At 33.8% G+C, this 19,497-nt stretch overlaps 1 pseudogene; it reads left to right on the plus strand.

Annotated features, from left to right (window-relative positions):
- The first annotated feature begins 9,222 nt into the window (after positions 1-9,222).
- Positions 9,223-17,200, plus strand: LOC149545347 (T-complex protein 1 subunit delta pseudogene; annotated as a pseudogene).
- Positions 17,201-19,497: the final 2,297 nt, after the last annotated feature.

Below are 19,497 nucleotides of genomic sequence, written 5' to 3' on the forward strand. Positions count from 1 at the left end.
AAACATGGGTCAATGAGTTTAACTCAAAAATCACACAGTTTGAAAACATGGGTTAATGAGTTTGACTCAAAATTCACACAGTTAAATCCCAATAGCAATATCACAATTTGACTGACTGTGGAAATTATCTCCTACTTATCGATAGCTTCCTCTTCAAAATTCTCATTTTGTATACCTATAATTCCATGAAATAAATATATATATAAAGGTTTTATTATGATGCTATTTTTTTCTTCTTTCAAAGTAAGGTTTGATCTTGCTCTTATGTCATTTTAAGGTGGATTTGCATGAATTTCAAATGGGTCTCTATATGGCTATGAGTATAGATTAGAAGAACACAATTCTTAAGTCTAGCTCAAATTGGTAAGAAGGTAGTAGTGTTTAGAAGCTTTTAAAAGATAGAACAATAGATTTTAAATGTAATCTAAATAATATTACATTAAAATAAATCCTATAAGGAAGATACTTTAATAGGATATCAATATATTATTTAATTATAATGACTACGATATTCATCATGTAGATCCCCTTATAATGCTTCGCTCTCACTTATGATCTTTGGTATTGTTTCAAGTTTTTTTATTGCTAGCATCCTTCTTGTAATAGGGAATAGAAATGATTTAAATTGTTATAGCACTAAATAGAGACAACCTATTTGATATTTCTTTCTCTATTGATATAGCTTGGATGCAGTATTTCTCTCTTTTTAATTTAATTTAAAATTCTAATGCTTCATATAATTATTAAATGATTTTCAACTCACTGATGAGATACCCAAGAACAACCAAATCTCTATGAAACAGAGAAATCGAGAAAAATCAATGAGAAAAAATCTACTCCAAAAAGAGATAGTTGAAAACCTATTGAAGGACCAAAGAAGCCTCTATCTAGAGAAATGTCCCAAAACAAAGGAACAAAGAGTCATCATGGAGAAAACCACTAAAGCTTGAAGAAGTTGCAAACTCTATCAAAAGGAAACTACTGATCTATAGAATCTCCTTTGAAATAGAAGGCTACAACCAAAGTAGGAATGAAAAGAAGAGTGTCTATATGGTAAATGATTCATCTCACTGAAATGCATAGGTATCCAGCCATTGTAATTGCCTAGTACATAGGATCAAATACTGAATACATAGCTCACTCCATCAAACCAAGGAATCATTAGAAATAATATAAGACCACCCTAATGCAGATAGGGTGAGTTGACAAGCAACTAAGAAAGTGGGCAAAAAATTTCTTGCAGAAAGAACCAAGAATATTGAGAGTGAGGAAGAGGTACAAACACCTATAAAGACACATTTCATCAACACATAATGGGGCTAATGTCATGGAAGGTACACTCACTTAACAAAGGAGGAGTGCACTAAAAGGAAAACACTATCCACCCTATGACACTTTATAATGTAGTGTGAATACAATAAGTCAAAATGATGAAAAAGATCCTGAAAAGCAAGGAGTGGCACTTTATCTTAGTTTGTTTTCATTAAAAATTCTTTTAAAAAATGATATCAGAAATGATAAGAAAGGGTAAAGAGTTGATACAATAGATAGTACAGCTCAAAAGAAGAGATCCCATGCCATGAAAATGATCCCCAGACCTGAAATACCCAAGATATTCACCATAGTGCAAGAAAGAAAAAAATATGATAAAAAGAGCATAGAGCAGAATTTGGAAGAAATTACAACATTTCTAAAAGGTAGATGGAACCATCTTTCCAAAAATATAATATTTTCAAAAAATAGAGATGGGATGCTCACAATATGCCATCCGAAGTGAAAAATAAAACTCTAGACTTTGACAAGAGAAAAAAGCATCAAAATAGCATGAAAACTAAAAGCTATCTATACCAGAGTGATGGCCTTAGAACTAGCTTTACAACAATATCTTGTTTGTAAAAAATGGAGTTCGTATACTCGAGATATGAGTAAAAAAGTCAAGGTCCAACTAGAGGTCAAGGAGGTGATAGGAAGTGTTGATGTGGTGCTGATGTCAACAAGTGACAAGCCCAAATTGGATGGTCAAACAACTGTGAGGCAAAAAATATGACCAAAAATGAACCCTATTGGAAAAAAATCTAACAAACAGAAACATAAAGCCAGGCAAAGGGCCAATGCCAGAAGAAAAGTCTGATCTCTAAGAAAAGTATACACCATGTGCTTAGATCTAAAAACCAATGTCAAATCCGATGCCAAATCTCTCACGAGTAGAATAGGGGCATGAAGATCTAGATCTCTGATACCATGTTGAAGTTGATAAATGATCAACCCCATAGCTCCCAAGAATCACCTGCATACAAATACCTATTACAAAAGAGAGAAGAAAAAGGCTATGGAGGCTTGAATAGCCAAATCCATAGATCAAAAATTCTTGATGAGCAAAAGATAAGATTGCTATAAAAAAAAAAAAGAATTATCTCAAGTTCATGTTTACAATGAGAGATCATCCTTATAAATGAGATCAAAACCCAAAAAGATAATGTAAAACTCTTTAGGGTATTTAATAATTATTAAATATAGTAAGAGTATTTAATATAGGTATTTAATAATTACAAGATAATTATTAAATAGACAAGGAGTAATTAATCTAGGGATTTGATAATTACAAGATAATTATTAAATACATTCATTCCATGCCACAAGACTCATGACACAGTGCATATTGCAAATTTGTTTTTCAGAGAGGTGGCGAGGTTACATGGTCTCCCAAAATGTATTGTTTCTAATAGAGATACTAAACTTGTGGGGTATTTCTAGAGGACTTTGTGGAAGAAGTTGAAGAGAGAATTGAAGTTTAGTTCTACACATCATCCCTAGACTAATAGACAAACAAAAGTGGTAAATAGAATTCTAGGCAATTTGCTAAGGTGTTTAGTAGGAGATAAGCCGAAGGGATGGGATTTGATTCTACCATAAGCAGAATTTTCTTACATTAATTCTGTGAATAGGAGTACTAGTAGATCACCATTCCAAATTGTGTATGGGAGTAGTCCAAGGACTGCACTAGAGATGAGGAAGATGGAGCAAGGGAAGAGGACAAGTGTTGAGGTAGAAGACTTTGTTGAACATGTCAAGAACCTACATGAGGAGATGTGCATACATATTACCAAGATGAACCTATAGTATAAGGATAGGGAAGATCAACAGAGGAGATATAAGGAATTCAAATTTGGGGATATGGTTATGGTATACTTGAGGAAGGAACAATTTTCAGTGGGTACCTACAACAAGGTAAAGATGAAGAAATTTGGCCCTTGCAAAATTTTGAAGAAACATGATTTAGGGAATGCATTTGTGGTGTAGTTTCCAGATGGGATTCACATTTCTCCTATTTTCAATATTGTAGATTTAACATAATATCATGATGATGGTGCAAATGAGGATTTGATACTAGAGCCATGTCCAATTCCTACTTCTAAGAAGGAAGAGACAAAAGAAATTATGGATAGTCGTATGGGCTAGAGTACTAGAAACAAGCAATATGAAGAATACTTAGTGAAGTGGAAAGGACAACTAGTAGAAGATTCAACTTGGATATCCATAATAGAGGTTTCCCATTTGGGTTTTCTTCTACTAGTCATAAAGTGACAAGGTCACTTTTCAATCTACCCTAGGTGTTTGATGTAGGAGCATCTAATGGTGTAAGGGCAATTTTGCATCACTCAAAAATATGCATAGTGTTAGTTTATGTTTAATGTGTTTTTATTTCTGGATACCCATTTGGGTTAAATAGAGATTCCAACTCTCATAATTCAACTATTGGTTTTGCAGGATAGAGTTTTTTAGCACCTTGGGATACATGCAAATGCAAAAAATAGGTTATTTTGTAATTGAGCCATAATTATGATGAGTTAGAGGGTCTAAGTTTGAGGGATGATTATAATTATAATTTAAAGCAGTCCAAAAAAATAATTAGATCAAAAGGCTTTACGGTTTGAAAGTTATTGCAGTTTTAAGTTGCCTAGAGACCCCTTAAGAGCACTTCAAAGTTAGATTTGAGGCACTAAATGGCCTCATATGGGCCCAAAAAATGGGGGATGAGCAAAGCTCATACATAGGCCTATAAAGCACTTGGAGAGTTTTCTAGAAATGTAAATGGTGTGTCAATTGAAGTCCTAGATCCTGAAAGTTCGACTACCAATTCTAGATTCTTCTAATTTTACACTAACTTCTAACATGATTTCTAGAACCTTCTATTTTGGTGGTGGATGCCAAATGGAATATTCTAAAATGTATTCCTAACCCTAAACCTAATTAGGGGTTTACTTAAGAACATTTATGGCATTGTAAAGGTAGTCTTTGGTGGAGTTTAGGAGAATGTATTGGAGTAGGGTTTTTATCCAGGATCAAACAACATGGTAAGCCCATAGGGCACATCTTTGGGTCTATTTTCATTGTATTGAAAGTAATAGCAGATCACTTCTAATAATAATATTCCCCATTTCCTGTTGTGTTCATTTTATCTTGGGTTGTGCCCTCATCAAGTGGTATTAGAGTGTACCTTCATCAAGATAGGTTTCTCCAACCATATCTTCCTATTGTGCACATGACTAAGGATAAAACCTATCCATTTTGTTTGAAATTCTTAGGGCATGTGAGGAATGTGGGTTAAATCCTTGGTTTCCAGGTGCTAATGCTCAAGTTTTAATACACCATTCACACGCAACATTTCCAAAGTTTCATCCATTTCTAGGGTTCCTATATCTTGAATTGTACAACAAAAATTTGAGTGGGTATCATTAATTAGAGGTACCTTAGCTAGAATTTTTGATTGTGCTCTAGTAGGATCAAGAGTTTTTGCAATAGATGAACTCAACTTGGAATTTGGTGCCTTCTATTCAACTCCTCGAACTAACATCTCAAATGCTTTTTTTGTCTTGCTACTAGAGGATGCCATTGCTCGATAGGATTTATGAAAATACAGAAAATTTCAACAATAAATCACATAGATCACTTAGATGCACTAAAATCGCTCTTCGCATAAGCTCTTTGAAAATTCATGGTGACAAATGAATTCAATTTCACCCTTTTCTAACAAATTCGACTTTCCTATCACCATAAATGCTTGGTATTCACTTGCTTAATGACACATTGTCTTCCACTTGGCTTGAATTAATTGCTCGATAGGAACATTCATGACTCAGTGTTTAAACAACACCTTAGTTACTCTTGACCTTGCTTGAAAAGGTCTTGCAACCTGACCTAGCTTCGTAAGGTCTAGAATTTAATTTGATACTTGGTGATCCCTTTGCATCTTGAATGTTGATATGGATCTTTCTTATTAGCTGAGTGGAACTATTGTAGGATGTCTACTTCAGAATCTTAGTTCTAGTACTCCTTGTGGGAGATCAAGTAGAAATGAACGAATCACCCAATTCTTGAGTAACATTTGCTTTTCTTCTTGGACTTGCATTCTTAGAAGATTTTGGAATCCATTGTTGTGTCATCTACTTTTTGACCTTATCAACCTTGGCTTTCTTTTCATCTTCAATTCTTCTAGTGTTCATACAGTTATTGGCAAGAAGTCTAAGTTCTATATAAATAAAACATCTTTTAGTGGTGTCTGTTGTCCTCATGTGATGTTGTACACAATTCATTAAAATGTGTTCAAATTCTCCATAGTAGTGACATCTGCACCAAGTGTTGTAGTCCCAACCAAATATAGCTTTTACAATTTGTTCTACTAGATTCAATATTTTAGTTTTGCATTTAGAAGATCTGTGCCCATGCTTCTTACATTTGTGACATTTGCCTTCAAATTTAGGTTTCTCTTTGCATTCATAAGCTCTATGACCGTGCTAATTATAATTATAGCATTTTCCATTGAATTTATCTTTACTATTACTCCAACATTTGTTTGATATATGACCTAGTTCACCACACTGACTGCAAGTAGGTCTTTGATTCTTTTGAGCTCCTTGCTTAGATGGTTTACCTTCTTTTGTATATTCAATTCTTGCTTTGCCTTTCTATCTATATTGACTTTGCTCATTCAATTGATTTATGTCTACTTGAGATTTCATCATTCTTTTATCGGTTTGATTTTTAGTGTTTAGATCACTTTGCAATCTTTCATTCTTTGATCTTAGATTCATGATTTCTTCATTTTCATTAGTAAGCTGACTAGTTAAGGCTTATAATGATCACTTTTGATGATCTACCCTATTAGGAGCAATAAGGACTGTTAGGTCCACCTTGCAAGAGGACTTACAAAAATAAAATGATGTATGCACTTGGTAAATAGATTTGCAAAATACTATTAAGTCTACCTTGTGAAAAGATTTAACTATTCCACATGTTAAGATTAACCAATGGTTGATCTATGATCTACAACTTGATGTGTTGAATGAGATTCCCTTTGAGTGTAATAATCACCTTCTTTTAATAGATAAATCTTTGCTACTCCTTATATTGTTCTAGACTTTTTACTTCACATTTTTTTCTCTTAGTGTCTTCTTAATATTCCATTACATCTTCCTTATATTAGGATATCATACAATACATTACATATATACCAATCCAATTTACAATTCATCAAAGTCAGGTACAATACAAGTTTCACCACAATATAAAAAGTCAGCTCAATTGTAGGTACTCAGGTTCTGAAGACAAACTCGATGAGATTCAAACACTTAGCAACCATTGTCAACATTTTGCATCATCATGCACTCGATAGACATAGAAGCTTGGTCCATACTAATCACTTTTAAGAATTCTAAACTCAATCTACACTGGTGACTTGGTGCATACTATGAAACTTAGCATATAAACTGGATCACTTGATTAACACTACGTAGCTTGGTCAACACTATCATTGTGAGCTCAATATAAACTGAATCACTTGGCTAACAATGCATAGCTTGGTCAATGCTAGATTCATATTCCTAAAGGTGCAAACTTGGTAAGCATCGAAGAACTTGGTTTGCATTGAGAAACTTGGCAAACACTATGAAGCTTGGTTTACACTAATAATCACCAACCTAGTAGATGCTACTCAATGTGAACTAAATATTGTTCTTGGAACTCGATAGCAACTATAGAACTTGGTAGAGCCTGAATTACTTGGTTAACATTGTTAACTGTATAATAACCTTGGTAGCTACTAATCATCTGAATGTGTGTCGCTAATAAAAAAACTTGACTGAAATGTCAACACATTTAGATCTTTTGTCACTTAATCACAATCATCCATTTTAGGATTAGGTAGGATTCATTGAATCTACCCATATTTTTATTTTTCTCCCTCTAGAAAATTCATCTATATTCCTTATTGAATTCATCTCAAAATGATTAATCTTGAATTCTTTGCCACCAACTCATTAATCATAACTTCCATACAGTTCACATAATCCAAGAAATCAAATTTGTCAACTTAGATTTGTTGAATCTTTGATCTTCTTCATATTTTTCTCACTCAACAATAACTAACCTCTGATGCTTGGCATGCACTGTGTTACTCGGTATCCACTAATATTTCACTTGACACATACAATATTTTAGTGTCACTCAATGTTTTCTATAAATTACTCAAAACACACTCAAAATTACTCGAGAACAAACCAATTTTTTTCTTGGCTTGCACTATCATGGCTTATCACCAACTATTCACTCAGTCAAGCTTAAAAGACACAATTCTTCTTCCTTGTTCTTCTAGACTTAGTGCATCCATCAGCTTCTACTTTAAGTAGATAAACAATACTCATTCATGTCTTACTTGGTTTTAGTACTCCTTTTATACACTAGATAACTCAACATTTCTATAGGTGCTCTTGTTATCCTTCCTTTGCAATTTCTCTTCATCAATCAAACAAATGATAGAATTTAGACCAAATAAGCAATTATCTCACCAACAAGTAGTAGTTTTGACATTATTAACAAAACAATGATTGTTGCTAGATTCCACAAATCAAAACAATCTTATTTTCAATAATCTCCCTCTTTGGCATTGATGGCAAACTAGCAACAATACCAAAACAAAATAATACCTTGTGTTGAAATCTCTTTCTAGTAAATTTGGACCTATTTTTTGATGTGGTTCTAGTCAAAATTTCAATAGTTAAATGTCAAAAGTTGGCATCACTAGAATTGTGTTGAATATTCGATGCATTCCATAGGTAATGACGTATCAATGGGAAGATCTATCAAAAATCATCTCCACCTATGTCACATGTCAATGCCAAAAAACTAATTTAAAACATCAAACTATCAATGCTAGCTAGAGATGATTCAATGGATATGTTATACCATCAATAAAAAACCTCATCAAACTATTGAGGCCAACCAAAGATGATTTGATGAGTTTGTTATACCATCGATGGAAAACTACATCAAAATTTTGACCGTGACTAGATTTTTCAAAAAAAAAATGATTGGGTCACAATACACCTTCAACACATTTTTAATCATATTGGTAAATGTTTAGTTCTATTATGTGTCTTCATTTTATTTTTTTGTTGTAGACTATTGGTTTCCCTTTCACTCCTCTGTCGTCTTCCATGCTCTGTTGAGTGGAGTACTAGAGATGTTGATTATCTTTATCTTTCTCGTATTGGAGTTAAATCTTAACAATTTATATTTCCTTTCTCATGGATGGGCTCCATATTAGAGTCATCATCTTTAGTTGAGCTCATCATACAGTCTTTGGATTTTCCAATGACTACAACAAGAATTAAGAATGAAATTGTTCAAGTGGGATAGATTTGATCTAACACTCAAAGTTTCATTAGAGGGTATTCAATCTATTGAATTACTACTAGGGTTTTGAGAGGTGAAGCAAACAACATAGGGAACCTTTTGAAGAAGTTGAAAATGGTGACCACAGTGTAGCTCATGTGAGTAGCATTGGCTACCAAGACAAAAAAAAAAAATATGTTGACACCAAGTGCAAGGACATCATCACAACAAAGGTTGTTGCGGATGTAGTTTGAACCTCACTAGGTCCCAAGGGCATGGACAAGATGCTCTGCACCTCCTCAGGTGATGTGATCATCACCAATGATGGTGCCACCGTTCTTAACAAAATGGAGGTAACTCAGTCAATTGCTAAAATGCTTGTAAAGCTTTAAAAATCTCGGGATATTGTTTTTGGTGATGGAAAAACAATAATTGTTGTCATCACTGGTTCAATTCTTAAAAAATGCATGACTTTTTAATCTAAGGGATCCTACCATTATGTCAGAGGCCTTTCACAGGGCCTCTAAGAAGGTTATCAAGGTTTTAGTTGCCATGGCTATTCCTATGAAATTGATAGACCATGACTCTTTGGTGAAAAGTGTGAGCACTTCTTTGAATAGTAAAGGTTGTTAGCCAATATTCTACCTTATTGGCCCTATTTTTAATTGACATCATCCTAAATGTCGTCAACCCTGTGTAGCCTAACATTGTGGATTTGAGGGATATCAAAGTTTTACAAAAATTAGGTAGGATTATTGATTATACAAAGATGGTTAATGGTTTTATGTTTGATAAGAAGGAAATCCATATAGCTACAGGCCCTACCAAGATTGAGAATGTGAAGATTGGCATAATACAACTCTACATTTTGCCTCCCAAGATGGACATTGAGCAGAAGATTGTGGTCTTTGATTACACAATGATGGATAGGATTTTGATGGAGGAGAGGAATTATATTATGAGTATGATAAAGAAGATTAAAGACACTAGATGCAATGTGCTATTGGTCCAGAAGAATATTCTACGAGATGCCATCACTGATCTTTTACTACCTTATCTATCCAAGGAAAATATTTTAGTGGCCAAGGATGTGGAAAGGGGTGAAATTGAGTTCATTACCAAGATATTGAACTATTTACCCATTGCTAATATTGAAGACTTTAGTGAGGAGAAGTTGGGATATGTCGATTTGGTTGAAGAGGTTTTGAGCAGTGTAATTGACATGGACTAGGTTGTTTGAAACTTATATGCATTTTTTATAATGTCTCGTATCCCCAATCTGTCACACAATATTTTGCTCCGTCAAGTAATAACTTTGAACTAGAATTAGTTGTTATTGTTACAAGTTTTGGTATAGATTCTAAGGAAGCCCTAGCTGCAAATGGATGTCTTTAATATTTTAAATTTATTATTTTGATAGCATTGTTGGTCTTCATTTGCTAAAATTATTCTTATCATGTGTATTATCTATATTATTCATTATGTAGTATCTTTTAAACAAAATGAGAAATCATTCTTTGCCAATCCATTGTGTAGCTCAAGGTGAAAAAAACTTGAAAAATGTAACTTGATAATTACTTCATAGAAACAAAATCCAATATCATGTAAATGTACTAAGCACGAGATCAATTTGGAACCACTTGACACAAATTCATTACAAAATATTTAGTGCAACTTACCTTGGCTCTTTATTTTCTTCCTCTATATAACTTTATTCACATCACATGATAGAGAAAGGAAGAAAAAAAAATTAAGTACATAATGCATGCCAATCTATCCCTATTATTTATCTAAAATAGATTTAACTCCACAATAATGAGATGACAAAAAGTTGTCATATAAACATAACAATGATAACTCTACATAAATGTGTTTAATTTCAAAAACCATTAAACAAAACATGTTCCCATTACCTCAAAAGATGAGTTTAAATAAAGAGTAGAGCAAGGATGAATTATTTGGACTGTTATATATCTTATAGAATCCTTTAAAAAAGAAAGATATAATAGGAGTTGTACTTGATTATTCACAAGATATAACAAACATATGATACAAAGTAAAAATATCAAAAAAACTAAGTATAAGACAACTACAACGAAGGAATGACAAAGAAAGGATGAAGCACACAAGAATGTTTTCAAACAATAGAATAAATAATTACCATCCATTACAACAAGTATGATATTGCTTCCTTCACTATGAATAGATAAAAGTGATAGATAGTAAGGCATAATAATAAATTTGAACATGTATGTGACTAAGCACAAAGTTTAGCACTTATGAAGTTGGAAATATAGGATTAACTAAATTGAAGGCAACAATAGTATATGCTAAGGAGTTTAAAATTGATATGAAAAGGACTCTAAGGGAGCCACACAAGAAAAAATATCCAAGTCACCATGTGAACGATAATTTGAGAGAGCATTCAATACTCTAGTCAACAAATCAATGTCACAGTTGCTATGTGTTAGAAGTTGTAATCTTTCCTTGGTGTGTTTATAAACCAAGGTTAGAACTCCTTTCTTTATTGTTGTAATATATTAGGATATAAGCCAAGGTATCCTAATATATTTATTTTTGTCCTTTTTCCACTACATCTTATTTTGTCATCTAGTGGAATATGTGAGGACAAATATATATTGTAATTTCTAATTTTAGATTATTCCTCCTTAAGAGGAATCTCACACTTGGCCTCACACACTTATGAATGGTGGCATTCATAGACATGGGAGTTACATTCCAACTCCTCTCTCTCATCTCTATTTAAGAGATGACCCTCCTCTCTCATTCAACAACAATGAGGTTTCTTCCTCTTCTCAATTATTGTATGAGCATTGCTCTCTATCTCTCTCTCTCTTCCTTCTTAGGCATTTCATGCCTCATTCATAATGTCACAAGGGGTTTTCTTTGCTTTCCCCTTTCCAAATATCTTGTCTCATGGTGTTGGAGCTTGAAGCTTTCTCTCTCCTATTTTATGGTAATATCTTTTCATGCATTTACTCACTTAGATTCTTTCCTGGTATTGCTTATTTACAGATTTCTTTTTCAATTTCTAACACTATGCCTCCAAGATAGTTGACGACAAAATACAAAAAAAAAATAAAGTATACATATTAATGGGGTACAAAAAGGATCTATTTTTGGAGTAATATTAGACTCAACTGTAATGAAGTTATTATGGGATAATGAATATATAAAAAAGGAAGCAATAAAAATCCAGATCAACTATGTCGACAATAAGTCATGATAAGCATACAAAATCAATTGAAATGTATTGGCTATAAAATCTCTTCTCATCATCACCCTCAAAACAGGATAGAGTGGAATTGTGAAGATGTTAATTTTCTTTAGATAAAGAACAATAAAAGAGTAGGAAGAAATTTATAGCGCACCTTAGAAAATGGAAGTGCAGCAATCAACTATATAGAGAGAATTGCATAATATGTGAAATGGAGTTGTTGTTATTGTGGATGGATTGTAATGTCAAAGAACAAAAAAATACTTGTTTAATGTGGTCAAAGTTCAAAATTGTTGATCCTAATGCAATTAAATGGTACTCGTTCTCACATGCCACACATATTTCTATAATAAATTATTAGATATTATTTTACTATTGTCCACAGACAGGTGGATAAATATAAATAAATAAATAAATGTAATTTATTGTTGAATATGATAATATTTTTATTTTATTAATGCCAACAACCAAACAAATGCAATATTTGCACTGTAGTTTCCTAGCATTCAAAAAACATTCAAGAAACATTCAATAACATGTGAAATAAGGTATTTAAACATGCCTCCACCAATTATGATTTAATTTTGGATCACTTACCTGATTAGTTTGGAATTTTGTTCTCACTAAAAATCATAAAATGTAAGCACAACTATGCTAGAGAGAATGTAAAAAGATGATTGTCGTAAAAATATAATTATCATAAAAAGATGATTATCATACACAATAATTTTTTTAGCTCTTTTGATACAATCTTTATTACAATTTTTTGGCTCAATCTCCAACTAGTTAATATGTGTTTTGAAAAATTATTCTTGGACTATGAGTCACGGAAAAGAGAAATATCAAACTTTAAAAAGATGTACATAAATGCAATTAATTTTTTAACTTCAATTTTATAAACTTACAAAGAGAACCATAGAATTATAGGACACTATTGTGGTTTGTACTATTTGAAAATTATAGTTACAAGTGATAAAGTTATATACCTTTGATTCAAAGAGTGCAAATAATGGAAATGAAGTATTGTCGAAGGTGCAAGCTCAATTGCACACCCCCCCCCCCCCCCACACACATCCCCCGGCCAAAAAAATGTGGATGGCACTATTAATTAGAGAATAGTTACATACATGCATACATGGTTAAGTGCTACCTAACTATGTCAAAGGATACCTAACCATGTCTAAGGCATCTGCACACTAGAGGTATACTTTGCCTACTAGGCTGCCTACATACCTATATACTTGAGATTAAGACCCTTGAACTAGTCAATCTAATGAATATGTAGGTATGGTTTCTATTTATTTTTATGTAGCTATATTCTTATAACCACTAGTGAGCTTTACTCACCTAATATAGCTCTTCACCATCATACACCCACTTGGGAGAATTAGGTAGTTTTGTATAATTACAATCCTATAATATCCTAGTGCAACCTTTGTGTTTTAGTTTATAGTTAATGTAAGGTTAACCTATATACATCCTAACTCACTCCTTATATAGTTATGTTTAAAAATTTGTGACAATAATCAATGGGTCTAAATAGACAAGTCAAGTTAATGCTAGCTGGGAATAGCTAATTGTTCATTTTATTGTACTTAATTTGATGTTAGTCCTAGATGAATTTGTAATCAACCTAGCTAATCAACAACTACACCAATTGAACTAGGTTATGGCTTGTCACTTAGTATGGGTTGAGTAACCTTTATTGTTTTATCATTTGGATTCTAGAATATGTATGTAGCTGGAACAATTTTTCTATTGTGCTAATATGTAATAAGCAACTTAAAAAGATCTCTGTGTATATATAAAGACTACAAGTTGTGCATTGTTTCATGTATTGCATCTACATTTTCTTTACCATTTGTTAAGTTATAAGAGTATTTCAAGGTTGGGAACCACTTCAACATCCTTTGCATAGTTTAGAGGTAATGTCATTGTGGCAATGAGAATAACTTCAATGAAGAGTTGAGTGTAAGGAGTTACTACCCTAAACATTCAAGAAAGATTCAAGAAACATTCAATAACATGAAAAATAAGGTATTTAAACATGCCTTTACCAATTATGATTTAATTCTAGATCACCTACCTAATTATTTTGGAATTTTGTTCTCACCAAAAATCATAAAATGTAAGAACAATTGTGCCAAAAAGAACATAAAAAGATGATTATCATGCACAATCATTTTTTTAGCTCTTTTGGCACAATCCTTCTTATAATTTTTTGGCTCAATCTCTAGCTGGTTAGTATGTGTTTTAGAAAATTATTCTTGGACTACAAGTCAAGAAAAAGAGAAATATTAAACTTGAAAAAGATGTACATAAATGCGATTAATTTTTAAACTTTAATTTTGTAAACTTACAAAGAGAACAATAGAATTATAAGAAACTATTGTGGTTTGTACTATTTGACAATTATAGTTACAAGTGATACAGTTATATACATATATATACACATACATACATATATACATACATGCATATACATATATATATACACACACACATACATACATACATAAATACATCTGCATTTGCAAGTTTATCACCTTGGAAGGCATTGGAAGGAATTTGATTTGAAATATGGAAAAGTTACAAAAATTGATGAAAAGTTGTCATGCAACAAATATTGTTGCTTAGAAACTTTTTTCGCAAATTTGGAAGATCAATAGTTGGAGTTTTGTTTTGATTGAACAAGTATGAATGAATATGTAAGATCAATAGATATAACCCATAAATGAATGTTCTTCAACCTATGAAGGGGTTGGAGTTGATATGTACATATATCTCATGTGCACCACTATCAACTTGAGTACAAACTTGGTTTCAGTCATAAATTCATTAAATTATTTTATTCTACTTCGTCTACTATTGTTTTGTGAATGGCATGTCTTATAATTTCTTCAAAGCTTCATGTAGTATGAAAAAAGGTGACACCATTTCTCCTATCTATTTTTATATCATGGTGAAACCATTGGGTAGACGTATTGGAAGATTTGTTTAGGATGGAAACATTTAAGGTCTCCAACATTTTTCTAAATTTTCTCCTTATTCCCACAAGCAATTTTTTGATGACACTATTGTGATGTCAATGGATTTTGTCAAAGAGGAGAAATAAATTAAGATTTTTCTTCCTTCCTATACTTAATTATATGGGAAAACTTATTAGTTGGACCAAAAGTTTCATTTTCTTTATCAATAATCCAGAAGATAGACAAAAAAGAATAGCTAAAATCCTTGATAGTAAGATTGGTTTTTTTTTCCTTTTTCCTATCTTGGTCTCCCATTAGGGATCAATCCTTGAATAATTCTTTTTGGAATTCCATTATTGACAAAATTAATAGCAAGTTGACTTGTTAGAAAGGAGCCTTTTTAAGTCAAACTGGGAAAATCCAACTTTTGAAGTCTATTCATCAAAATATGCATGTATATGCATTAACCCTTTTCTCTGTTCTTGCTAAGTATGCTAATATAACTGAAAAATCTAGGGGAAATTTCTTTGGACAGACATGGACGAGAAGGTTTTATTTTTAATAGTGTCTTAAGAAAATTCCTACAAACCAAATAAAAAGGGATATATTGGCATCAACACTATTAGAATGATTAACAAATTTCTTCTCTTTGAACAAATTTAGAGAATATCTAAAGAGGAAAAAGAATCAAACTCTCTAATTAAGAAAAATTATGTCTTTGTAGCTCCTAACCTTAAGGATTGCCTCTGTTTAGATGTTTGGATTAATGGTTACCAAATCTGGAATAATATCCATAAAGATAAGACCATGTTAAGAAAGGAAAAAGATGGAATCTTGATAATGGAAGGAGGATCAAGTTTAGGGATGATCGTTGGATTATGGATAATCCTATTTTTGGAGATCGTATCTTCTTTCAGCATGCAAAAAAATGAAAGAAATGACTAGGGATTGATGTTAGAAACTTCTAGAGAAAAAATGAATGAATTATACTGAAGGATGTGAATCTTACTCTTCCTCCTATTAACTAAAATCCAAATTCCTATTTTACTAGACCAAGTATTGATAATAATGTGTTTTGAAAGCACGATGAGGGCGAGAGAGCGGGAAACTTTTGGCCATGGCAGTTGGAAGTGCTAGAGTAAATAATTAATTATTTATTCTATTACTTAAGCTTACTTAGGTAAATGCATTTATTTATTAGTTGTAGTCTAGGAGTTAGTTATAAGTTGTTGACAATATGGGAGTTTGTTTTCTCCTAAGTCATACTTATCCTCTCACATTGTTCGAGGACTTTCCACCTTATGTGGATGTATGCTTAGTTGTCACACTTATCTCCTAGCATCTTCTAGCTTGTTCTAGAAGATTCCTTGAGCTCTTTATATACGGGCTCCCTCATTGTATTTTCACAATAAAACATCACTTTTCATTGTATATAGTAAATACATTTTCATTGTGTTTCAATATCTTGTGGTTTCTCATGTCCGTTTAGGGTTTTACCCTTGCTCCATGCTCTTCCTCTCCTTGACTTCTCTTTGACAGGTTTTCACATGCAAGTGATCTTGGGTGTCTTCGAAATTAGCTTTCTTCAATTCCAACATGGTATTAGAGCCTTCCTACTGCTACTTTGTTGAAGGATTTTTTAAGCTATGATTTGAAGTCACAAACCCTAGTTTGTTTGTGCTTTTTTTCTTCAAATCAAGGGATTAGCAAATTTTTGGAGCATATTAGGGCCAAACGAACATCGCCATCAGATTTGAAAGGCCATTTGCAGTCAAGATTCATACAAAGCTTTTCAATTTTGGAGACAGAGCTTTGTGAGGCAAAAAAAAATTGCCCACAGGCCCTTCCGTATGGTCGTACGGACGATTTCGGCAAAAAATTAAAAATAAAAATAAAACAATGCCGCACCGCTGCAGGGCCACCGCCGCACCACCGACGCTCAGCCCACGGGCCGCCACAGCCAGCTGCACGGCCGCAACACCATCGCGGCTCGGCCGCCGCCCACCCGCAGATCTCTAACAGCGGTGCTTCCTGTTTTTGCTGCTCTTCCGGCTGCGACGCCTCCTCTCCGCCACTCCTCCTCCGCTTGAGGTCTAGTCAGCAGCAGTTCCATTGGCACTGTATAGTTAGTGCCTACATGGATCAATCGCCATCTAATCGATGTACAGTGCAGGTTGCGTCAGACTTTTCTGCACAGTTGGCAGCCCGTGCACACTCAGTGGCCCCTGCCACCTCAACATTTTGCCACATGGCGTCTACGTGGCACTACCACGTGGAACCTCTTTTTTGTGTGATGACTGACGTGGTCATCAATTTTTTGTAGTGATTTACTGACGTCAGCATGATGTCAACATGATGTCATCAAACCTTGCTTGCACTCTCCTTCTGGGTCATTTTTTGACCTACCTTTGGTTTTTTGGCCATAACTTGAGCATACGGAGGTATTTTTCCGATCCAAAAAAAGCACCAAAAAGATGGTTCTAAGACAGAGGTTTTGATGTAGGTATTTTCAGGTTTTGATGCTTTTTTATAACCTATGCTTTTAGTTGAATTCCAAAGTCCTATTTTTGACTCCGACATGCATATCTTTTACATCCCATGCCTGTTTTTTGAAAAATTTATATTTTTGGAAAGCTGGTTCTGTCAGCTATTCAGAAATGTCATCATTTTTCTTAGTTTTTGGCCCATGCTCTTTCTATTATAATTTTGGCATTTTTGCTATATGGTGGATATTTTGAGTGTTTTAGGCCCGCAGAATTTTTTCTTGACATGGTTTCCTTTGTTTTAGGTTGTACTTTATTTTGCCGCAGCTTGTTTCTAGTTTTGATCATTGTAGCTATCATTTTGAAGCACTTTTTTGTATCGCACTGAGATAAGGTGTCACTTTTTCATTCTGGGGATCATGAATGTTGTTTTGAGTCAATTGTATATGCACTATTTTCATAAAGCACCATGGGGGGATAGTTGTTTGTTGTTTTAGGCATTCTCCCTTTGTCAAGTGAGTGTCCCTTCCATGACATTAGCCCATGCAGAGTCAGTTTGACTGTGTCTTTATAGGTGTTTGTACCTCTCTTCCTCGCTCATCGTTCTTGATTCGTTTGCAGGAGACTTCGGCCCACCTTCTCAGTTGCCTGTCATCGCACCCCATTTGCATTAAGGGGGGGTTATGTTGTTGTTCTAATGCATCTGTGGTTCAATGGTTCATTAGTGTGAACTATGTATTCAGTGGTTGATCCTATGTACAAGGCGATTGCAGTGGCTGGCTACCTATGCATTTTCGTGAGATGGATCATCTACCATATAGACATGCTCGGTTCATGCCTTCTTCTTCCATGGAGGTTCTTTAGAACAGCAATTTGGTAGATTTGCAGCTTCTTCATGCTTTAGTGATGCTCTTCGTGATCACTCCTTGTTCCTATTTTAGGGGACATTCCCCTAGTTGGAGGCTTCTTCAGTTCTTCACTAGGTTCTTATCTCTTTTGGGGGGAGGGTTTTTCCCACATGGTTTTCTCTCTTTTTCTATTTACAGAGGTTGCATTTTGTTGCATTGTTCATGGGTACCTAACATGGCCTTGTCGTCAGGACCCATTCTGCATTCATCTTAGTTTTGTGAGCTTAAGACATTTCCCTAAGTTGCACTTAAGGGGGGGTGTTAGAGTAAATAATTAATTATTTATTCTATTACTTAAGCTTACTTAGGTAAATGCATATATTTATTAGTTGTAGTCTAGGAGTTAGTTATAAGTTGTTGACAATATGGGAGTTTGTTTTCTCCTAAGTCATACTTATCCTCTCACATTGTTTGAGGACTTTCCACCTTATGTGGATGTATGCTTAGTTGTCACACTTATCTCCTAGCATCTTCTAGCTTGTTCTAGAAGATTCTTTGAGCTCTTTATATACGGTCTCCCTCATTGTATTTTCACAATAAAACATCACTTTTCATTGTATATTGTAAATAAATTTTCATTGTGTTTCAATATCTTATGGTCTCTCATGTCCATTTAGGGTTTTACCCTTGCTCCATGCTCTTCCTCTCCTTGGCTTCTCTTTGACAAGTTTTCACATGCAGGTGATCTTGGGCATCTTCAGAGTTGGCTTTCTTCAACTCCAACAGGAAGCAATGGTCACCTGCAAATAGTTTTGGTTTCTAGCAAAACAAAGGTGGCTGTAATATGGGTTTTTGATAGCATGCAGGGTGGAGCTATGGTAAACATTCTTGGCCAAAGTGGTCTTTCAATCATTAAGTAGACAACCAAAATCCTTCGTTTAATGCCCAGAGGATTATGCAACTCAAACCTTCTGTGAGACGCTCACATGGCGGGGGTAGGAGGCCATGGGGCAATCAATATCAGATTTTTCAGCCTTCCTATAGATGCTTTGATAGGTTTGATTTCAATAAGATTGCACACAAATTTTACAGACCAAAAGTGCAGCTTCAGGGGGATGGAAAGACAAAGGAGACACCTAGTGACTTACACATTCCAGCAAAGGAGAATGCAACGTATGAGGTAATGTCCATTGTTCGCATTGAAATTGTAATATAGAGTGAGTTTGTTGAAGTCTTAAAGGAAAAAGCTTTTTTCTTCAAGTGGTTGGGGCCTTGGCCTTCTATAGGGA

The sequence above is a fragment of the Cupressus sempervirens genome, chromosome 7, assembly GCF_028749045.1.
Source record: "Cupressus sempervirens isolate cs-2001-9-10 chromosome 7, ASM2874904v1, whole genome shotgun sequence".
In the NCBI taxonomy this organism is placed as follows: Eukaryota; Viridiplantae; Streptophyta; class Pinopsida; order Cupressales; family Cupressaceae; genus Cupressus; species Cupressus sempervirens.